Source organism: Rutidosis leptorrhynchoides, chromosome 4 (assembly GCF_046630445.1).
Source record: "Rutidosis leptorrhynchoides isolate AG116_Rl617_1_P2 chromosome 4, CSIRO_AGI_Rlap_v1, whole genome shotgun sequence".
Classification (NCBI taxonomy): Eukaryota; Viridiplantae; Streptophyta; class Magnoliopsida; order Asterales; family Asteraceae; genus Rutidosis; species Rutidosis leptorrhynchoides.
In genome coordinates, this window is record NC_092336.1 from 635,023,888 (window position 1) to 635,049,345 (window position 25,458).

The 25,458-nt window shown below is 32.4% G+C and overlaps 1 long non-coding RNA gene across 1 annotated transcript; it reads right to left on the reverse strand.

Moving 5' to 3' along the window:
- Nucleotides 1–10,471: 10,471 nt before the first annotated feature.
- LOC139904266 (uncharacterized) lies at nucleotides 10,472–12,538 on the reverse strand. Its single transcript, XR_011778719.1, has 3 exons — nucleotides 12,501–12,538; nucleotides 12,184–12,343; nucleotides 10,472–11,022 (listed from the first exon to the last, which is right to left on the reverse strand). It is a non-coding gene; the product is annotated as an uncharacterized lncRNA (long non-coding RNA).
- Between the last annotated feature and the right edge of the window lie 12,920 nt (nucleotides 12,539–25,458).

The following is a 25,458-nucleotide window of genomic DNA, read 5'->3' on the forward strand; positions in this document are numbered from 1 at the left end:
AAATATATCCAATAGGTATTCAAACCAAGATGTTTAATGTACGGTGACATATACCCTATACATTTATTAACGTTCACTAGTTATAATATATATACACATTTATGTACAAAACAAGTTACATATATTGGTTCGTGAATCGTCGGGGTTCGGTCGAGGTTAATGAATGTATGAACATAGTTTAAAATTTTTGAGATTCAACTTAACAAACTTTGCTTATCGTGTCGGAATAATACGCTTAGTGTTTACTAATGCACACTAGTTAACTTAATGGACATCCATGGCCCAACCTACTCAAGTAATGGACTTATTTAGTGGACTAATTAATGGACTAATTAGCCCATGAAACATAAGACAAAAACCCATTAGAATATAAGACAAGTATTAAGCATGCTTGTGTACTACAACTTACAAGTTTTAACATTATGTCCCATGCCACCCAACATTAGCCTACACCACCATGTACTACCACCATGCCAAGCAAATGGTCCCCCCACCCCACCACTCCAAACCGTCGGCCAAGGAGTACCACCCCACCACCACTTTATTTTTTTTTTAAACTCTCATTCATTCTCATTTCATTTCAAAAACACACACTCTTTTTCTCTCAAGTTTCTCTCTAGCTTTTCTCTCTAAATTACTTGAAGAACTTGTAAGTTTAAACTTTAATTCTTCTTCTTTTTTTGCTCTCATAACCGAAATCATCATCATCTTTTTATTATTCATGGATTTTGTTTTTGTAACTTAAATCCTTATGCTATCTTGCAATCTTTAATCACATGAATGATAAAGAAGCAAGGACAAGGATCAAAGCTTTGTAGCTTTTAGTTCTACATGAAACTTGTAATAATCTAAGGTTCAATTACTTTAAGATCCTCTTTATGTTCAAGTATTGGAACTTTAAAGTTCATTTTATGAAGATTCAAGCTTGTAACTTGATATCTCTTTATGTAAAGAATCCAAGCTTGAACTTATTTATTTCTAACTATAAATTTATCATTTATGCTTTTGAAATTCGATTTATATATGTTCCTTGGTCAAAGATTTACTTGTTAACTTTGATCTCATGAATATTGTAACCAAAGTCTAACTTTGAATGTTCAAGAACAAGAAAGTTTAAGCTTCCTAGTTTATAACTTTCACTCATCTAAAGTTGATCTAAGTTATGTAACGTATGGTCATCTAACTTGTTAAAACAAGAGTTCATTAATTTGTGTTCATTTTACTTTACAAGTTCTAAGTTTCATAACTTATGGTTGTGTAAAAGTTGAAAGTCTAAGTGCTACCACTTAGGGTTTAACCAAGAACATAAGATCTAGACTTTTTAGTCTAAGGTCTTTAATATTTAGCTAAGATCTAAGTTCTATAGCTTAAGGTCTTGCTTATTTAGTTGGATTCAAAGTTTATAGCTTAATAGAACTTGTACTTGTGTTGAAACTAAGAAATTGATGTAACTTTGGTTCATCATCTTGCTCAAACTCTCACATAAGTTGTATTTTATTTCTTAGTCTTGACTTTGTGTGTTGATGGTTAAACCTTGGTTAAAGTGATGCTAAAACATCAAGAGTTGTACACTTGAGGCTTATACGCATCAAGGATGAGAACCATGATGATCATCAAACACCAAGAAATCCACCGGAGCACTTGTTTCCTGTTTTTAGGGTCTGATTAGATCCCTGGGCTTCTGAAAAAGTTGATTTCCAAATAGTTCGGTTCGAGTAGATGACTTTTCGTTTAATACTCGCCTAAATATGATATACGGTTTAGGATTTATAGCCTCCCGAAAGTCACTACGCCCTTGTAACGACGTACTGAAAAATTCTGACCTACTCGCGCTTGAACCGTCGCCACGGTCAAACGACATCGAGTTAGGATCTGAAAATTGGATAGCGGTAAAAGGACTCACATACGGAGCCTTGGCCACTGACCGTGCATCATTTCAATTTGTATAGAGGTCGTAGCAGCTGAACGAAGTCAACCTTTGTTTCGATCTCTATTCTTGATTGAAAACTTACTTTACTTTTTACGTACGATGATGATGATGATGATACCTAAGACTTAATTTAATTACTTTTAAACCTTTGGGGAAAACATACTGACTTAGTGACCTTTGACTTAGGTTGACGACCTTTCGGACCGACTTACTACTTGCATACTTTGCACATCGACTTTTACCGCATTTATCACTGTGAGTTATAGCTCCCTTTTTACCTTACTATTTTTGGGACTGAGAATACATGCGCTTTTTACGTTTTACTTACTAGGCACGAGTACTTAAACTTTATATATGTGTGGGTGATATAACGGCATAAATTTTCCCCGTAGCTCGGTAACGTTTAGTCATTGGTTTATGAACCGGTGAACGCGAATCTTAGATATGGATCCATAGGGTTTGACATCCTCACTCGGGCTAGTTGCGCTAGCATTTAACGGGTGTTTAATATTTCGTAAACTTACGCATTCGCCAAGTGTACTTTTAGGGGGTGATATTTACGTTAAGTTAGTTACCAAGTGCCCACGGTTAAGCATATACTTTTCATACTGTTTTGAATACGAAATCTCGTGGCCTACATTACATTATTGTTATAATTAAACTATAGCTCACCAACATTCGTGTTGACATTTTAAAGCATGTTATTTCTCAGGTGCTTAGACGTTTGTCGCTTCCGCTGTATTAGTCTCGCTGTTAGACTTGCTGTGTTAGACTCCCTCTGCATTGTTTAGAGATTTCTCAAACATGGAACTTTTACTTTGCATTCAAAACTTATGTTACATTTGAACAATGGCTTTGTAATGACCTTTGTGTCACGTACTTATGTTAATGCTATCTATTCGTAGAAGCACGCTATCTTTTGTAAAACATTATCTTTTCATGAATGCAAACTTGTTTTAAAACAGCATATAGTGTTGTAACCTTGTAATGGACCTGTCGTTGATGATCCGTACATGATGGTTTTGTACGGGGCGTCACAATCAAAATGGCGAAACATCAACAAGGCTTGTAGTGAGTTTTCCGCGGCGTTCAACGAGGCGGAACACAATTGGAGAAGTGGATCAAATGATGTCGATGTCTTGACACGAGCCCACCAAATCTACGTAATTAATACAAAAGGGAAAAAGTTTAACAACCTAGCCGCTTGGTATGTGTTGAAAGATAAATCAAAGTGGCATGTTCCGAGCACGGGTGGTCGAGTTGATCTTGGTGCGGACGAGGAGGGTTTTGAACCTTCGTTGTCTCAAAACGATCTTTTTGATGATGATTTTGTTCGGAGGCCAGTGGGACGTGACAAGGCTAAAAAGAAGGCCAAAAAATCACATGACTCCGATTTTAGTCAATCGTCTCGTTCGTCTCGTTCGTCAAAAACGGAGGATGCTTTGAACGCTATTTCGAAGCATAAAAAGGCACAAACTAAAAGTATTAAACTTTTAGATCAACAGGAGCTCCTCCGAACCGCTTTAATTGGTATGAGTGTTTTATCGGTGAAAACCGAAGATATCACCGACTCGGAACAACGAAACTTCATCACAAGGCTAAAACGAATGTACCTAGATAATTTTAAGCCTTTGCTCGACAACCCACCGCAACCACAAAATCAAGACTCAGACGAAGAACAAACCGACGAAGACTAGTTTTATTTTATTATTTGTCTTTTTATTTTTATGTTTTTTTTTATTTTTCTATTTTTTTTTTGTGTGTTTTTGTTAATAAAACGTTGTATTTTTTATTTATGAATAAAATAAATTAGTTTTATTAATTTTATGTTTAAATATAATATGATAAAATGAATAAAATAAAAAAAATAAATAAACTAGTGGACCCTACTTATATTTGACACACTACACTTGCCATTTTGAGTTATTGGGGGTCAAATTTTGACATTGTCCAGTCACAGTCACCTTACACTTTTTAGGCTAAAAAATGCACTTTTGCATGTGACGTCACAGACAGGGTTATGAATAGTCTAAATCGAGACCAGTTTTGTTAGTAAACAAGTTTCTAAAGTAGGAGAATAGAGACATGTTACATCAAAAAAGAGGTTCCTAATGTTAGAATCAGTTTTTTTTTTTTTTTTTTTTTTTTTTCAAAAACAAGTTTCTAAAGTCCACTTTAGCGACCGTTTTTTTTTTTTTTAAAAACGGTTCCTTTTTTCCGCCCAATTTAAAACCGGTATCTATTATCTTTAGAAACCTGCTTTTTATTATCCATTTAAAAACAGGTTTTTTTGTGGGGTTGCTATTGTTCTTTATGTAAGAGTGTTAGAAACAAGCTACTGACCTACATTGTACAAGACCACATCAAAACAAATTCATTACTGTTATAATTCAGTAGGCTTATAACTACCTTTAATGGTTATAAGAACAAAGAGAGAAAAAGAGAGAAGAAATATTGATATTGGTATTTCAAGAGAAATGGTGCACCTTAAATGGCTACCATACATGTCTATTTATAGTATAAAATATTACTATGCAAGAAATATAATAATAATAAAATTAACATCTAATCTAGATATTTTATAACACTCCCCCTTGGATGACAATTTTATTAGAGAATAACTAGTACTGCCTCGTTAAAAACCTTGCTAAAGAAAACCCATTGGGATAAAACTTTAGCTAAGGGAAAAAGAGTGCAGCATAGAGTTGACTCCCCCTCAAGTAGGAAACGCCTGAGTTGTTACATCTTCTGAACATGCCTCATGCCAATATTATGAACGTGTGTTCTGAAAATAGCAGTTGGCAGTGCTTTGGTATAAAGATCATCAGAGTTGTTGATTGAACGTATCTCATTTTAATCTGGTTGTCTTTTACGAGATCTTGAGTATATGAGAAGAATCTGAGGTTTTCATCTGAAACTGTATCATCTAAATCTTTTATGTAGAAGTTTGGCCCTCGTGATTTGTCTACAGTCTCCTTCATGGTTTGTTCAAACCGTTGTTTCAGTTCCTATTCCCTTTCAGTCTTTTTCTGAGCCTTACCAATATACCATTCTTTTCCATCAAACTTATGACTGTTAAGACCATTTATAGCTTTAGCGCCTCGTCAGCATTTATGTTTTGTTCTGTCATTTTTGATACTCTTCTTTCATTTGTATTATGTAAGCTGTATTATCTTCATAGATAGTTGTTACGCTTTTATAGCGTTCTAGTCCATAAAAATCAATAATGATTTGTATCATTGATCTTAACTAAAATCATTCCTGAGTAGCTTCATGTAATGCAATCACTTCGGCATGATTTGATGATGTTGCAACAAGTGTTTGTTTTGAGAACGTCATGATATTGCGGTGCCTCCATTTAGGAATACATATCCAGTTTGAGATTTAGCTTTATGTAGATCGGATAAATAATCTGCATCTGTATAACCAAACAAATCTTGTTTCGAGTTGTTAGAATAAAATAATTATAAATCAGTAGTTCCCCGAAGGTATCAAACTATTTGTTTGATCCCATTCCAATGTCTTTTGGTAGGGGCTGAGCTGAACCTTGTCAACAAATTAACTGCAAAAGAAATGTCAGATCTTGTATAATCTATAAGATACATAAGAACCTCAATTGCACTAAAATATAGAACTTCCGATCTGTTAAAATTTTCATGATCTTCGCAGGGATGAAATAGATCAGTGTCAATATTGAGTGATCTAACAACAATGAGTTTGTCTTTAAAAAAAATGTTTTAAAATCTTTTCGGTATAAGTTGTTTGATGTACAAGTAAACCATTAGGCATATGCTCAATTTGCAATCCAAGGTAATACTTGGTTTTTTCAAGATCTTTCATTTCAAAATAATTCTTTAGAAGTTGAATGATTTCATAGATCTCTTTATTTGTTCATATGATGTTAAGAACATTGACATAAACAACTACGATCTCATATCCGAACATTGTTTTTATAAAACATACGTGCAAAATAAGTTTATATTTATACCCTTTTTTTTATCAAGTAGTCATTTAATCGGTTATACCACATACGTCCCGTTTGTATAAACCTACTTAGAAATCTTTGTGATTTAATGGAATATATTCCCTTAGGTTTTACATTAGATGCTTATGATACCTTAACCCTTTAGGTATATTCATATATATCACTATTAAGTGATCCATACAGATAAGTAAGTAGTAACAACATGTATGAGATGCATTTAAATAACTACCAGGTTGATTAAGTATCTAATAAGTAATTGTATCCATTACAGGAGGATAAGTTTTCCTCCTAATTCATTTATGGTCTTTGTGGGAAATCTTGAGTTACAAGTCTAGTTTTGCCTTGTAACTTCATTTGCACATTTCTTTTCGGATAAAAATTCATTTGTATCCCATACGTTTCACATCTTTAAAAGTGATAACGATTGATCCGAAAACTTTTCTTTTATCGAGCGATTCTAATTCAGCTCGTATTGCTCCTTTCCATTGAGCTCAATCATGTCCATTTTGTATATTCAATGACAGATTTTCGTTCCAGATCATCATCTTTATTCATGATGTCATTGTAACATTATATGAAAATATCTCATCAAGATTTTTCATTTTATTTCGGTTCCATAATATTGCATAATTTATCGCAATTTATGTATTTACATTTATCAATATCCTCTGCAGAAGGAATATTGATTTGTGGTTCTTCTTGAACACTTTCTTTTACCTCATTATCAGCTGATTTTCTTTTTCGAGGATTTTTATCTTCGGAACCAATTGATCTTCCACGTTTGATGCGTGGTAAAGACTCAACAGTGACATTATTGCCAGCTTTTGGAATTTCAGTTCGAGCTGGATCATTTATCGCTGGTATATATGATTTAGTCACTTTTTTTATATCTGTAAATGCATAAAGTAATTAATTTGCAAGTTCTTGCATATGCATTTTTGAACTTTCGTTTCACATTCTTTTGTGCGAGTTCAATATACCTTAATTGATGTTCACATCATGAAGCATCATTTTATTTATTTATTTTGTTTACTTCACCCCCTAATCTAGGGAACAATGTTTTATTAAAATGACAATCAGCAAAACGTGCTGTAAAAACATCACCCATCATGAGTTCAGTATATCTTATGATTGAAGATGTTTTATATCCAAAATATATTACCATCTTTCTTTGAAAAACCATTTTATTGTGTTGTGGTGATACAATTGGAACATACACTGCACAACCAATGTTCTAAGGTGAAAATATTTGGCTCTTGGCCAAAATCAAGTAGTAAGTGAAAATATTTATGACTTCCACATGGTATAATGCGAATTAATGTCGCAACATGTAAATTTACATGTCCACATATAAATATCGAGAGTTTTGTACTCATTATCAATTGTCTAGTTATTAGCTGCAAGCGTTTATCTATTGATTCAGCTAAACCAATTTTGTGTATGCACATGAGCAACTGGATGTTCAACAACAATCCCTGTAGATATATAATGATCATTAAATGCTTGAGATGTTAACTCACCGGTATTATCAAGTCTCATCCTTTTAATGGTGTAATCAGAATAATGTGTTCTCAATTTAATAATTTGTGCAAGAAACTTTGCAAATGCCATATTACGGCTTGATAACATACAAATATGAGACCATCCGCTAGATGCGTCTATTAGAACCATGAAATATCAAAATGGTTCACATGATGGATGAATTGGTTCATATATCTTACCTTGAATTCTTTCAAGAAACATTTGTGATTCTTTTTCACAATATAGTTTTCATTAATAATCATATGTGCTTTCCATTAATCAACATATGTGTTTTTTTTTTTTTTCATAAATCACCATATGTGCTTTTTCATTATATATCATTTTCACCATACACGCTTTTAATCATATGCGCTGTGTTTTTCACCATATGTGTTTTTCATCATATGCGCTTTTTATGTGAATAGTAAATTAATTAATTTCTTTTTACTATTCATATGAATTAATTTCGATTTACTATTTTGTTAATTGAGTAATATATATACATCATATACTTGTGACTCCGAAGGCTCAAATGAATTTGACCATATAGTTATATGTTGTACATTGCACATTAATTTTCAGTAGAAGCTTTAGATGCATATTTTTTATTGATGAACTATTTGTTTCATATCTAGCTTAGGCAATTATTGTGAACATTTGGTCCCTATAAGAGTATTTACCTTTTAGACTTTTAGTTGATTTGTACTTGTCACAATTAGGGATAGCACCCGCGGGTCGTGGATGCGGATCCATTGGATCCATCACCCGTACCCGCGGATTTTTTTTAAGAGACATTCAATTGAACCCTTGTTCGTTGAAACAATTTGACTATATTTTTACTCCCCATTATTAAACGGGCCATTTTGATGCACACTCTTAAAAAATAATTTGTTTTTTAAGTTTTATTATTCAACCTCCTTTTTTCAACGGTCACGTTTTTAACAAAACAATTGACAAGTTTGGAAAAAAGTTTTTTATTGATTATCATTAAAAGTTTTCTATTGTCACTCTACTGGATGGAATTATGGCATACAACCAAAATTGCAACCCAACACTACATAAGAACAAAAAAGGTTGTTTTTAATTAACATATGTATATGTGTTAAACTCGGAATAATAATAACTTATTTTAGAAAATTAACATAAGACATGTTGAAACATTTTTGTCACATTTAGCTCATCAAGTCTAATACTTATCATTGATAGATTTTATCATGTCTAGGAGATGTTTACTTTTTTCTTGTATTAAGTCCTACTTTCATTTACCTTTGTTTGGAAAAAAGTTTTTTTTTTACTTTGCTTTCCCCCTTTCTGTAAAACTCATTTAAACACTTTCTTTATTTTTTTTTTTTAAAAAAAACTTCCTTTTTTTTTACGTTACCCGTAAATTATAAATATATAAAAAAAACTTTTTGTTTAAATTTTTTTTTCTAGTTTTTAAAAGGCCACTTGACCAATTTTTAATTCTTTCACAACACCTGATATCGTGATCGTGACCTTTCACCAAAGCAAGAGATATTCTTGATAAACTAAACACGGACTCGTGTTTGAAATTGTCGGCCACAAAAAAATTCATTTGATAAAAGTATATATATATTTTTTTTAGTTATAGAAGGAGACCACTTCATTTTCAATACTTCATTTTTGACAAAAAACTATTCCATTTTACCATCCCTTTTTTTTCTTACTTTAACTTTTTAGATATACTTTTAATAAAAATACAAACTACTTTTTTTTATTTTAACTTTTAAGATTTACTTTTAATAAAAATACAAACTACTTTTTGTATTTTAACTTTTAAGATTTACTTTTAATAAAAGTACAAACTACTTTTTCTTATTTTAACTTTTAAGATTTACTTTTAATAAAAATACAAACTATTTTTTTATTTTAACTTTTAAAATTATAAATTTAAGAATAAACATTAGTATGCATGAAATAAATAATGATTAATTGCATAAGTAATCATAAATGTTAGATAACATATAAAGACCCCGTCGTATTCGTATTGATCGGAATTAATCTCGACCCATGGTACCGTGTTGTCAAATGACGTGTTGCGTACATAAAGTACCGTGTTGTCAAATGACGTGTTGCGTACAATCATGAGGTCTTATTAACATAAATATAAATGTTAGTGAAGTTAATAAGAGTTAGATTACAGAAAATATAATTCAGGTGGTATAACCGACCATATATAACTTAAATAACATAAATATAAATGTTAGTGAAGTTAGTAAAAGTTAGATTACAGAAATATAATTCAGGTGGTATAACCGACCATATATAACTTAAATAACATAAATATAAATGTTAGTGAAGTTAGTAAAAGTTAGATTACAGAAATATAATTCAGGTGGTATAACCGACCATATATAACTTAAATAACATAAATATAAATGTTAGTAGTCCAAAATTTGATATATTCGAGTCTGAAAATTATTAATAATTTCATATCTTGATTAGTGATTCGTGATCGTTTGAGATATCTTTTAATTACACTAAGCTTTTCGTGCTGATAACGTGTTATAATTCAGTAGGCTTATAACTACCTTTAATGGTTATAAGAACAAAGAGAGAAAAAGAGAGAAGAAATATTGATATTGATATTTCAAGAGAAATGGTGCACATACATGTCTATTTATAGTATAAAATATTACTATGCAAGAAATATAATAATAATAAAATTAACATCCAATCTAGATATTTTATAACAATTACCATTTATTATTCTAATTCAAATCATAAGAAAATATTATCAAAAGTTAATTTTACTAAACTCTAACGCCCTTCTATTTCTTAAAGAAAACACTAGAATTGTTTTAGCCTCGATAAAATCATAAAAGAAAACTGAATACAAACCAATTTTATAAAATACTTAAGGCAGAATAATCCTTTCTTAGGATATCACTTAAACTCACTTTAGTAAAGTGTAGCTGAAGACTCAAGATAAATGCTACTCCGTATAATATAATGTCTACATAGTTTAAAATCAAGTAGAACAACTTATGCAGAGCGGAAACATAAACTAGTCAGCAATATGAGAACATAAACATTAACGTGGGGCACATCAAATAACATCAGTTCACCAAAGCATAATAAATGTACAATATCTTACAAATAGTGATAATCTTAGCCAAGCATCTGTTTTTGAAACACAAGTATTTTCCCCCTTATGCTGCCCATTTCTATATTTGAACAAATCCTTTGAAATTTCAACAATATTCTTTGCAAGCTTACTTCTTGATAGTGTATAATCAAAATCCAAGAAGCGCTTACATGGCTTAACATCAATTGTGGATTCAGTAGAACCTTCTCGTACCGGTTTTGAAGTTGCAGATTTGGTGTCTTTGGGTTAGAGGTTGAACGTTTTGAAATGTGAGCCTTTGGGACTATATTCAGTTTGCTATCATCAAATACTTTACGCATCTTGGTCTTTGACATGGTTTTTGTTGAAATCATCATCCTTATTACGCCTTTTCTTGCTATTCGACTTAGATGGAGTTGAAATTGAATCATCGTCAGAAGAGCTAAAAAAAGTAGGAACTTTGACTTTGATTGTCTCCTCTTGTAAATTGGTTGTCATCTGCAAAAAAAAAAAAAAAAAAAAAAAAACAATTTTATATAAATTAGTAGTTAGTAGACTATATATATATATATATATATATATATATATATATATATATATATATATATAGGATCAAGAGGGAAGTAACCAATCGGGGGGAAACGGGGGGAAGCAATTTTTTTTTCTTCGTTTTTTGAAAAAACTTTGTTCACGAACATTATAGATTGGATGAAAATAAGAACATTTAGAAAAGACACTTCGTGATGAATGTTATTATTTTGGCGGGAAAACGCTCGAAGAAGTAATATATAACAATTACCGTGTTTTTCGAGCGTATGATGAGGTTTTAGACATTAGGGTTTAGATATGAGGGTTTAGATATTAGGGTTTAGATATTAGGGTTTATAGGGTTTAGATATTAGGGTTTAGAAATTTAGGGTTTAGGGTTTAGATTTAGAGTTTAGATTTAGGATTTAGATTGAGTTTTTAACACGAACGGTTTAGAGTTTAGGGTTTAGGGTTTAGGGTTTAGTGTTTTGGGTTTATGAAATAAACCCAAAACACCAAACCCTAAACCCTAAACCCTAAACTCTAAATCGGGCTAAATTTTACTTCACAAACCATGAAAAAAAAAAAAAAAAAAAACGTTAACATTCTTCACGAACAATATTATCTTGAATGTTATTTTTGTCGATCGTTTTCCCGCCAAAATAATAACATTCATCACGAAGTGTCTTTTCTAAATGTTCTTATTTTCATCCAATCTATAATGTTCGTGAACAAAGTTTTTTCAAAAAACGAATTTTTTTTTTTTTTACTTCCCCCCGCTTGGTTACTACCATTGATCCTGCCACTATATATATATATATATATATATATATATATATATATATATATATATATATATATATATACTCCCTCCATCCCAGATTAATTGTCCCCAAACAAAAAACACACAGTTTAAGAAATTTACTTTCCATATTTGGAAGTGGACAATTAATTTGGGACGTCCCAAAAAGGAATACTGGACAATTAATTCGGGACGGAGGGAGTATATGAATTAATACTGAACAAATTATAGATGATTTAGCTCTAAAAGAATTCAACCCGTAAATGTGTTTGACTCTAAAAAGTCAAAGGAACATGCTAGTCCAAAAACTGGAACGCAAGACCACTTACACTGAACCACTTTAGTAGGTTTAGGATCATCCAAACGTAAAAGAGCTTCACGTCCATCATCAAGAATGCCAGCTACCAATGTTAACTTTCCAGGTGCGAGAGATATCCATATACTGTCTCTTACCTTAAGTTCAACTTATTCCATTATCAATATCCATATCTATACTGGGTAATAAAGAAAAAATATAACAATTAAATATATATACGAGAAAGTTGTACATGGATAAATTTGGCTATGTATGATTAAAACTTATAATAATAAATAAATAAATTGTGAGGTTGTGAATTTTATAGAAAATAAATTGTGGTATTGTCACCTTGAGGATATGAAAGTTGTACATGGTTGATATAGTCTGACATCGTCTCTTTTCTCGCTTATATATTTAAGGATGATGACTTGAACAAAGAAACCAAGTCAAAGACCAAAAGTGAAAAAAGACATGCCTAATGTATTTGATGATAGCAAACCGAAAATAGTCCCGAAAGCTCAAATTTCAAAACGTTCAACCCCTACCCCAAATACACCAAAACTTACAACTCCAAAACCGGTAAGAGAAGGCTACTGAATCCACAATTGATGTTAAGCCATGTAAGCGCTTCTTGGATTTTGATTATACACTAGCAAGAAGTAAGCTTCCAAAGAATAGTGTTGAAATTTCAAAGGATTTGTTCAAATATAGAAATGGGCAGCATAAGAGGGAAAATACTTGTGTTTCAAAAACAGATCCTGGGCTAAGATGAGCACACCAAAGATGATACTGAAGTTGTTATTGAATAAACTTTGTAAGGCCTTTTTCATCTACTAGCACTCCATATGATCGATGCACAATGGTGACACATGATTTGAAGAACGGTTTTAGACATGGAACTATTTGACTGCACCAACATTTTCCTGCAAAAATGGAAGTTAATATAATGCAAGAACATACGGACTATTATAATTTAATTTAATCAATCGTAAAAATATAAATGAACATAAGGATCTTATTACAAGACATCATTTGCAATGTGAAGAAAGTCGTCCCTTTCGTTTTTTTTTTTTTTTCAAAACATCAAGCCGCCATAAGAGTTATAGCAAATTAGTAAAGAACTGAACGACGTATAAATTTTTAACTAGAAAATGAGTTAGTTTCAGATATATTACCTGACGCAAAATATAAACATCAAATTATAAACATCCGAATCAGACGATAGAGCTAATATTAATTATAATAAACAGGATCACAGTCTTTGCAGCATTACAGAGTTGAAGAGATGTTAACAAACAAATAATCAGTATAGCTTACTTGGCTTATCTCCCGACCAGTTATGACTTTCAGCAGGCTCAATACCATAAAGCTGAGGCAAAAATTACTTGATTAATTAGAGTTATTTTTAAAAAAGATAAAAAAAAATTGCACAGAATGATATAAAAGAGTGTGTATTACAAACTAATTCTAATACAACACATCATGTGCATTCTACTTATGTATAGACACATGAAATTGGCTACCAACCTTCAACTCCTGGAATAATAACCCCTAAACTGTTAAATATCGAATAAATTGCGCTTTCTTTAACTATGTGAACTGCAAGCATACTAAGAACGTGATACAACGGCTCTGCACAAGAACTAAATCAAGTCAAAATCAGAGGCAAAATTGGGATTCAATTGAAATAAAAGTCAGGTCAACCATAAGAAATATAAACTGAGTTATGCATTAGAATCGATAAGATTGGTTACTCCAAAAGGTTGGGTAAATGTTTGTGTGAATTGAAAGATGGTGATGTTGTATCTATGAGTTAATTAGCTACCCATATATATAAAAAAACAGATGTATATAAAAGGGTACCTCTGCAGACTGCTTGTATTAAATTTGATTAACTTTTTTGAATGATTGTGGCTGATCTTCCCAAATACTTCAATGCACCGAGCATCCAGCTCAGCCATCTGAGCAGCTCTGAGAAGCACCTATGTTTTACCAACCTGCATTTCAATTTATAATGTATGTATTAGTGCATGTATTTAATATTCAAACATCTTTTGCAATGTGAACACTTCAGTACCACATTTAAAGAAACAGTTTTCTACGAGAAAGAAAGCCGCCCCTCCGTGTTTTCCGAAACACCACCAAACAACAGCAGCCATGGAAAAGGATCCTACATTGCCATCAACTAAATTAGTATATCATATGCTTGATTAGCAAAATTAATATGTAGAGCCTGTTGTGATCAAAGTACCATGAAAAACAAAAGGAATCAATAATATTTAATCGATGAAAGAATAAGCATGTGTCCAAAGTTAACCGTAAAAAAAAATGTTATCTTTATCGTCAGACATTAACAAAACCATAATCATAACATCTAATTGTAAAAAAGATCATTTGGATTTCCGCAGACTTCCATTTTCCCAAGGAGTTTAGTTTTTGAATTTTTTTTTTTTTTTTTTTTTTGTAAAGATGAAAAACATGGTCACCACTAAACAAGAAACCAAATTAATCAAAGAAATCATTATCCAAATAAAATTATCAATCAAGAATGTACTGTCAAAGAAAAAAAGATATCGAATGAAAGCATTATTTGATTTTTGAGGTGTAACAAAACCCTAATTCACGCAAAATAGATATAGATATATAATATATTTCGTATAAAAAATCCACAGAGTACTTAATAAGTAAATAAAAATCAAGAACTGTGACCTTGTGATGATGATCTTGTGAATTGACAGGGTCAATATCTTCAGTGAAACACCGACGATTGACTAAAAGCCGTCAGAAAAAAAAAACAAAAAAACAAAAAAAACAAAAAAAAAAGGAACACTACCGCCGATTAAATAAGCGTCACTTTGTGATGATCAATGTATCGGAGAACAACAGCGAACCACCGACGATTGATTATATATTTATATGTAGTCGAAATTAAAAATAAAAAATAAAAGGAATGAAATTAGGGTTTTGAGTTGAGTAGGGTTTAGAAGTGACTGGTGTGGACTCGTGGGAAACTGGGAATCAATCAATTTATAGGTATACTAGTAAGTGTCTAGCCGTGCATATGCACGGCCGGGCCTGGCCCGGCCCGGCCCATTTGAAGAATATAATTTGATACACTTGAAAATCCACACATATGTACCAGAAGACATGAGTTGATCAGTGATATAATTTTTGAAGATGAGATTAACATTAATCTGTTATAATTCAGTAGGCTTATAACTACCTTTAGTGGTTTGATTCTTGATGTTATAATTCAGTAGGCTTATAACTACCTTTAGTGATTTGATTCTTGATTAAGAATACTAATAATGAAGTGTAAGAACAAAGATGATAATGGAGAGAAAGAAAGAAACACTTTGTAAGTGTGAGAAATGGTGCAAGTTTAATGCTTGCATTCATGGCTATTTATAGCAAAAATATCACAAGTTTAGGTAATACAATAATATTACTTTTGTGTATCAATAATTGACTATCCATTTATATATATATATTTATATATTATAACACTCCCCCTTGGATAGCAATTTTGTTTGTTGAAGATCAACTGTAAGTTACTGCCTCGTTAAAAACCTTGCTAAAGAAAACCCAGTGGGAAAAACTTTAGCTAAGGGAAAAAGAGTGCAGCATGGAGTTGACTCCCCCTCAAGTAGACATCGCTTCGGTTGTTACATCTTTTGAACATGTCTCATGCCAATGTTATGAACGTGTGTTCTGAAAATAGCAGTTGGAAGTGCTTTCGTGAAAAGATCAGCAGAGTTTTTGCTGGATTGAACATATCTCATTTCAATCTCGTTGTCCTTAATGAGATTTTGAGTGTATGAGAAGAATCTAGGAGGTATGTGTTTGGTTCGGTCACTTTTGATATACCCTTCTTTCATCTGTGCTATGCAAGCTGCATTATCTTCATAGATAATTGTTGGACTTTTATCGCGTTCTAGTCCACAAGAATCAGTAATGATTTGTGTCATTGATCTCAACCAAAAACATTCCCGAGTAGCTTCATGTAATGCAATCACTTCGGCATGATTTGATGATGTAGCAACAAGTGTTTGTTTTTGAGAACGCCATGATATTGCAGTACCTCCATTTAGGAATACATATCCAGTTTGAGATTTAGCTTTATGTGGATCAGATAAATAACCTGCATCAGCATAACCAACCAAATCTTGTTTTGATTCGTTAGAATAAAATAATCCTAAATCAGTAGTTCCTCGAAGGTATCGAAATATGTGTTTGATCCCATTCCAGTGTCTTTTGGTAGGAGCAGAGCTGAACCTTGCCAACAAATTAACTGCAAAAGAAATGTCAGGTCTTGTACAATTTGTAAGATACATAAGAGCTCCAATTGCACTAAGATATGGTACTTCTGGTCCAAGGATATCTTCATGATCTTCACATGGACGAAATGGATCAGTTTCAACATTGAGTGATCTAACAACCATAGGAGTACTTAATAGTTTTGCCTTGTCCATATTGAAACGTTTCAAAATCTTTTCAGTATATGTTGTTTGATGTACAAGTAAACCATTAGGCATATGCTCAATTTGTAAACCAAGGCAATACTTGGTTTTTCCGAGATCTTTCATTTCAAATTCTTTCTTTAGAAGTTGAATGGCTTCATAGATCTCTTTATTTGTACCTATGAAGTTAAGATCATCAACATAAACAGCTATGATCACATATCCGGATGTTGTTTTCTTAATGAAAACACAAGGGCAAGTAAGGTTATTTGTATACCCTTTGCTTATCAAGTAATCACTTAATCGGTTATACCACATACGTCCTGATTGTTTTAACCCATATAAAGATCTTTGTAATTTAATCGAATACATTTCTTTGGGTTTTGCATTTGATGCTTCTGGTACCTTAAATCCTTCAGGTATCTTCATATATATATCACTATCAAGTGATCCATATAGGTAAGCACTCACAACATCCATGAGATGCATTTCTAAATTTTTAGAAACTGCCAGGCTGATTAAGTACCTAAAAGTAATTGCATCCATAACAGGGGAATAAGTTTCTTCATAATCAATTCCCGGTCTTTGAGAAAAACCTTGAGCTACAAGTCTAGCTTTATACCTTGTAACTTCATTTTTCTCATTTCTTTTTCGGACAAAAATCCATCTGTATCCTACAGGTTTCACATCTTTAGGAGTGAGAATGATGGATCCGAAAACTTTTCTTTTATTGAGTGATTCTAATTCAGCTCGTATTGCTTCTTTCCATTGAGCCCAATCATGTCTATTTTGACATTCAACCATAGATGTTGGTTCTGGATCATCATCATTATTCATGATGTCATATGCAACATTAAATGAAAATTTCTCATCAAGATTTTTCATTTCATTTCGGTTCCATAATATTTTTGAATATGCATAATTGATTGCAATTTCTGTATTGACATCATCAATCTCCTCTGCAGTAGGAGTACTGATTTGTGGTTCTTCTTGAACACTTTCTTTTACTTCATTATCAGCTGATTTTCTTTTTCGAGGATTTTTATCCTTTGAACCAATTGGTCTTCCACGTTTCTGACGTGGCAAAGATTCATGAGTGACGTTATTGCCAGCTTTTGGAATTTCAATTCGAGCTGGAGTATTTACTGCTGGTATATATGATTTTGTCACCGTTTTTGTATCTGTAAATGCATCAGGCAATTGATTTGCAAGTTCTTGTATATGCATTATCTTTTGAACTTCTGTCTCGCATTCTTTTGTGCGAGGATCAAGATACTTTAATTGAGGTTCACACCATGAAACATCATTTTCTTTATTTTTCATTTCTCCCCCTAATCTAGGGAACAATGTTTCATTAAAATGACAATCAGCAAAACGTGCTGTAAAAACGTCACCTGTCATAGGTTCAATATACCTTAATATTGAAGATGTTTCATATTCAACATATATTCCCAACCTCCTTTGAGGACCCATTTTTGTACGTTGTGGTGTCGCAATTGGAACATACACTGCACAACCAAATGTTCTAAGATGGGAAATATTTGGCTCTTGACCAAAAGCAAGTTGTAGGGGGGAATATTTATGACTTGCACTTGGTCTGATGCGAATCAATGCAGCAGCATGTAAAATTGCATGACCCCATATAGATACAGGGAGTTTTGTTCTCATTATCAATGGTCTAGCGATTAACTGTAAACGTTTAATCAATGACTCGGCTAAACCATTTTGTGTATGCACATGAGCAACAGAATGTTCAACAACAATTCCTATAGACATGCAATAGTCATTAAATGCTTGAGATGTAAATTCACCAGCATTATCAAGTCTCACCCTTTTAATGGTGTAATCAGGAAAATGAGCTCTCAATTTAATAATTTGGGCAAGAAATTTTGCAAATGCCACATTACGGCTTGATAACAGACAAACATGAGACCATCTGCTAGATGCGTCTATTAGAACCATGAAATATCTAAATGGTCCACATGGTGGATGAATTGGTCCACATATATCACCTTGAATTCTTTCAAGAAACATTGGTGATTCTTTCTCAACCTTAAGTGGTGAGGGTCTAGTTATCAATTTTCCAAGAGAGCAAGATGTACATGGAACCATTGTATCATGATGGATTTTTCTATCCTTTAGTGGATGTCCATGAGTACATTCAATAATCCTTTTCATCATTGTTGATCCTGGATGGCCTAATCTGTTATGCCATAAACTGAATACACCAGGATCAATATATTTTTCGTTAACTACCATATGTATTTCTGGTACATTTATATGTGTATAATGTAATCCAGAACTAAGTCTTGGCAGTTTTTCAACCACATGACTCTTGTCAGTGATACTTAAATATTTCTCATTTTCTGTTGTCACTGACTGATAATCATACCCGTTAAGGTATATGTCGGAGAAACTCAATAAATTTCTGCTTGACTTGGGAGAAAATAAGGCATCATTTATTAAAAATTTTGTACCATTTGGTAGTATGAAATTTGCCTTTCCTATCCCTTTTATCAAGTTAGCAGGTCCTGATATTGTATGTATAGTTCCTTCCGTTGGTTTTAGATCAATAAAATATTTCTCGGATTTAAGTATAGTGTGTGTAGTTCCACTGTCTGCTATACAGAGATCTCCACCACTTGATTGATGTTGTATTCCAGCAAAATTCATATTGAACTTCATATATAAGAAATAAATAGTGAGTACATTAATATTACACAATATTTTAAACGCAAATAGATAGTACTGAAACATTTAGCAAACATAATGACAAAGACAGACGATATTAAATCGTTTATTTTTCGAAAGACACACAACTTAAACATTCAAGAAATCTTCATATAAATCAGATGGTTTCTCAGTGACTGTTGGATCGACGTTATCCACAAAGTTTACTTCCTTTTCTTTATCTTTCAGCGAATCCTGATACATCTTAACAAGATGTTTAGATGTTCGGCAAGTATTAGCCCAGTGGCCCATTCTACCACATCTGTAGCAAGATTCTTCAGAATTTTTAGAAGAATTTTCTTCAACATCTTGTTTAGTGGGCTTGTTTTGTGGTTGATATTTATATTTTCGTGGATTATTATTTCTTTGACCACCACGGCCACGACCACGACCACGTCCTCGCCCATTACCATTACCATAAGGATGGTTTCTACCATAGTTATGGCTTTTGGCATGATGATGGTGATGGTTATTATAACCACGACCTTGCCCGCGTCCTTGTCCCTGTTTATAATTATTTGCAGTATTTGCTTCAGGGATTGCAAGTGTACCAGTAGGACGGGATTGCTGATTTTTCATTAATAGCTCATCATTTTGCTCTGCAACTAAGAGATATGAATTAAGTTCAGGATATGTTTTGAACTTTAGCATTCTCAAATTTCTTTGCACTGTTATGTTTGCAGCATTCATTGTGGAGAAAGTTTTCTCCATCATGTCTGCATCACTTATTTCATGTCCACAGAATTTAAGTTGTGAACATGTATTATACAGAGCTGAGCTATATTCATTTACTTTCTTAAAGTCTTGGAACCTTAATGTTCTCCATTGTTCCATAGCAGCTGGAAGTAAAATTTCTCTTTGATTATTGAATCTGCTTTTGAGACTTCCCATAAAACATGGGGATCTTCTACAGTCACATAATTATTTTGTAAGCATTCATCAATATGTTGATGAATAAAGCAACATGCCGTTGCTTGTTCTTTTTCAGAACAAGTGTTGTTTTCATTTATGGCTTCAAGAATGCCCATTGATTTAAGATGCATTTTTACTTTTATAACCCATGGCATGTAGTTGTTTCCAGTTGATTCTAAAGGAGTAAATTTAAGCTTTTCCAGATTCGACATTTTCTATTAAAACAAACAACATGATAAATTATAGTCACTTTATATTCATAAGTATATAAACATTAAACATAAATTTAATATAACATAAATGATAAGTAGGTGACAGTGTCGACCATATGTAAGCAATCATTAATAAATGTTATATAACATAAATATAAATATTAGTAAACATAAATGATAATTAGGCGACAGTGTCGGCCATATAAATGTTAGATAATAGAAATATAAATGTTAGTAACATAAATGATAATTAGGCGACAGTGTCGGCCATATAAATGTTAGATAATTGAAATATAAATGTTAGTAACATAAATGATAATTAGACGACAGTGTCGACCATATATTATTCAGGTGGTATAACCGACCATATATCATTTAGGTGGCAGAGCCAACCATAATTAGTATTAAGATTATCGTGCTGATAACGTGTTATAATTCAGTAGGCTTATAACTACCTTTAGTGGTTTGATTCTTGATGTTATAATTCAGTAGGCTTATAACTACCTTTAGTGATTTGATTCTTGATTAAGAATACTAATAATGAAGTGTAAGAACAAAGATGATAATGGAGAGAAAGAAAGAAACACTTTGTAAGTGTGAGAAATGATGCAAGTTTAATGCTTGCATTCATGGCTATTTATAGCAAAAATATCACAAGTTTAGGTAATACAATAATATTACTTTCGTGTATCAATAATTGACTATCCATTTATATATATATATTTATATATTATAACATAATCAACCATTATATATTCCAAATGTAACAAAATCCAACATTACTGCCTCCTCCCTGCCTACCAACCCTATTCAGCCGTGCATACTCTGATACTCTGAATTTTAGAACAAGTGTACATTTCCACCATTGCCACTATATGTCTGTCACAAAAACCATCGCTATAACCGACACCATAACCGCCCCCATTCTCAGACCGATGAACCATCGCTCGTGTCTTCAAAAACAATATGAGACTGCAAGTTAAGCTGGGAAAAGAAAATGGTGAGCCAGATCTCAAATTTCAATAATCTAAGGCTACTTACTGAATTCACTATTGCTATTTATAAAAAAAAAAAAAAACAAAGATAACACGACTTAAGAGGTAAAAGAACTATTTAAAAAAAAAAAAAAAAACTAAGAGTAAAAGAAATACCTGATTTCACAATCGATAAAAAAAAAAAAAAAAAAAAAAAAAAAAAAAAAAAAAGTATTCACAAACAAATGGATATAAAAGGGTGGAGCTGAGTCACAAAAGAAAATTACACGTAGGTGTTGCTAGTGACAAGGAAACACGTGGCTATCGGGCAAGAAAATCTCTTGTTAGAAATAAGAGATATGTATTACGGGTATCAACCAATAAAAATTATACGTGTAGGTCTCCGGGGGAGTCTTTAATTTATTTAATATTGTCAACATAATACTCGATTTTTTTAATAATTAGTAGTGTGGTCCGCGCGGTGCGGCGGAATTGCAACTTTAATAAGATCACATTTACATACACAGAAATGCAAATAGCATATTAAACACAAAAACAGAACACAAAGATAGTCTGAGTTTCAGTTATTTTTAACATATAAATACAAATAAGTTCTGAAACATTTACTTAGGAAGAAACATAATACCATCTACGTATTACCATTCCTTTTTTAGTTGACACCACTTTGACCCGTTTAATTGCTCTACCAATATCACAAATTGTGTAGTTTGGCAGCCTGCCTAAGTGCTCATTTATAATTTCCAAAAATTCTACCTTTCTAGAATCTGTGCATTTGATTTCTCAAGTAACATTCTTAACATTTGCAGGCTGCAACGGTTCCTCAAGATGCTTAAGTACATCATACACCTGCAATTGCCCAACCAACCCAACCCAATTATAGGCCTAATGGTAAAAAGTGCCACCTTTATAATTTAAAAAGATATAAATATAAATATTTATAATAAGTACAACACAAATTAATACCAATTTATAACCTTCAAGTGTATTGGTTTATAAGGGCAAGGTAGGTCACTATATCTCCTGCAAACTATAGTTTGCTCTGAAAACATATTTGTCTAAAAATTTATAAGAATTATAACTATAAATAAGTAATTATAGATTACTTGATTCTTACAGATAGGCCAAGTAACGAAGTCATACCAATTTGTGAACTTTCTGATAACCATTGATGTCATAAAGTAAGAAGAAGCATAATGCGTGAAATCGTGGCCAAACAGAAAATAGAAAACGAGATAGACAAAGTAAAAGCCTCGGCTTGTTTACTCCTGAAAATTAGACTTAATAATATTACCAAAAAGCTGACTAATAAAAATAGAACGAAGGGTCTTTATAACCCATGACATGTTATACAGATAAACAAGAAAATAACAAACTAATATTTTAGATAAACTTAAAATAGGCAATCGTGCCTCTTCAAACTCGTTTGTTGATTATTATCACCACTTTTGGATAAGGTTAAAAAACAAAGGAATACTTATTATACTTGTTGCCCAATATTTTTATTAATAATTTGACCATCTGTTACTTTTTCCTTTACGACCCTTTAATCCTCCATTCAAATAAATAGCAATTATTATTGGACCAAGACCACCTGGATCGTACACAAACCAAATTAATCCTTCATCCAAATAAGTAGCAACGGGGATGGGCCCACCAGGATCATACACATATGCATCATTCTCCCCTTCTTCAAAAAGACTCGTCTTCGAGTCTACAATTTCAAGGACTGTATCATCTAAATGATCATCAAGAACTACACGTATAATGTTTTCTTCATTGAAACTACCAAATATTGCAACAAGAGCAGATAGATGATCCTGGACACCAACATCAACATCTTCAATGAAATTGTTCTTCCAATCAACATCAACATTGTACATGTTGGTGTCTTTATTAGTAACTACTTCAAACTCATTTTCATAAGTAGATTTAGAAAAGAAAAAACATCCCTCACCATCAGAATTAACAATGAACGAAACATTCATCTGATCCTCAAGAGCTACACGAATGTTTTCGAGGTCTTTTTTCATAACAACATCAACATCTTCACAATAAAAAAATTTAACATCTTTATTGGACATGTTGATGTCTTTGTTAGTAATTACCCCCAAATCACTTTCATAATCAGATTCAAAAAAAGAAAAAGATACCTCACCATCAGTATCATAGATGGGTTCGGTTTCATAGATGGATTCTCCATCTTCACCATCTGTATCATAGATGGGTTCAGTATCATAAATGGATTCTGAATCGATTCTTTCCGAATCGTAGCGTGCAGGAAATCGTTGTTGGTTCAGTTCCAACTCGGCGATTCGCTTATATAATCGTTCAATTTCTGTGTCTCGAGGATCTTCGTTGCCTCTTTCGGCGTGTCTAGGAATATCTCCATCGCTGCCTCGGTCGGCGGTTCTGCAATAGCCTCCTCGATAACCTCCACGAAACATTGTTTGGCCGAAACCTGAGCTCTGGATACCAAATAATGCGTGAAATCGTGGCCAAACAGAAAATAGAAAACGAGATAGACAAAGTAAAAGCCTCGGCTTGTTTACTCCTGAAAATTAGACTTAATAATATTACCAAAAAGCTGACTAATAAAAATAGAACGAAGGGTCTTTATAACCCATGACATGTTATACAGATAAACAAGAAAATAACAAACTAATATTTTAGATAAACTTAAAATAGGCAATCGTGCCTCTTCAAACTCCTCTGGATGTTTGTTGATTATTATCACCACTTTTGGATAAGGTTAAAAAACAAAGGAATACTTATTATACTTGTTGCCCAATAGTTTTATTAATAATTTGACCATCTGTTACTTTTTCCTTTACGACCCTTTAATCCTCCATTCAAATAAATAGCAATTATTATTGGACCGAGACCACCTGGATCGTACACAAACCAAATTAATCCTTCATCCAAATAAGTAGCAACGGGGATGGGCCCACCAGGATCATACACATATGCATCAAAGCAAAAGTAGTTATGGAACTCGTATTTATTATGACTAATAAGATAAACCTACAGCTCATCTATGTGAACAATATAGTTGGTTACCCCGTATTCTGCAAATTAAATACCTGATTTGTTAAGCTTTATGACAAACAAATACCCAATTCAATTAAGGTATTCAAACAACGTTTCTCAATCGAAAATTAACGATTAAAAGAAAAAGTTGCAGTCATCAGAAGCGTTATGTAACACCTCTAAAAATGCTCATTTGAAGACAACGACATTGATTAGTGATCCCACAAACGTATATTCCACTTGATAACAAATAGGGCGTAACCATTGTAAATACATGGCATCACAGATACACCAGAAGTCACTCGCATGGACGTATGCCTATCAGGAAAAGAAAATTAATTGTTCAAAACAAACAAAGTAAAGCATGTAGATAATGTCTGGAACGCAAAACAGTAAGCAGCTTATCAAGTTACCAAAATCGCAGGTGCGTACTTTATTGGGTAGCTACTAAATACGAATCAAATTTTAAATTCCAAGTTTATTGTATATCTTAGTTGACAGTTTTTAATTCTTCAAAATCTGACACAACAAATCAGCTTATTTTGTAAAGCTACAAATTTAGTATCTTAAAAGAAGGTCCCCTCAATAAAATCCTAGACCCGCCATTGCTTACAATAATCAATGGTGCAAGAGACAGTTGAAGGTGCCAACACCCAACATTTTCAACACTCACGATATCATTCAACCCATACATTCTAAAGAGCACCAACACTCAATTAATGCATCGTCTCCACAACAATATTGACAAAGTAAAACAGCAACTAACGCGATAAAAACCTAAAGGTATACAAAACAGGAAATTAGCAAGCTTTCTTTATTTTCTCCACCAATTTATCTTCTTCACTTGTCAAGCTATTTACGAAATAAAACCTTCTTAAAAACCAAATTAAAACCCCAATCAAATCATAAAAAAAAATAAAAATACAAATTATTGCAACAAATATGCAGTAGAGCCATTCAATAATCAAAA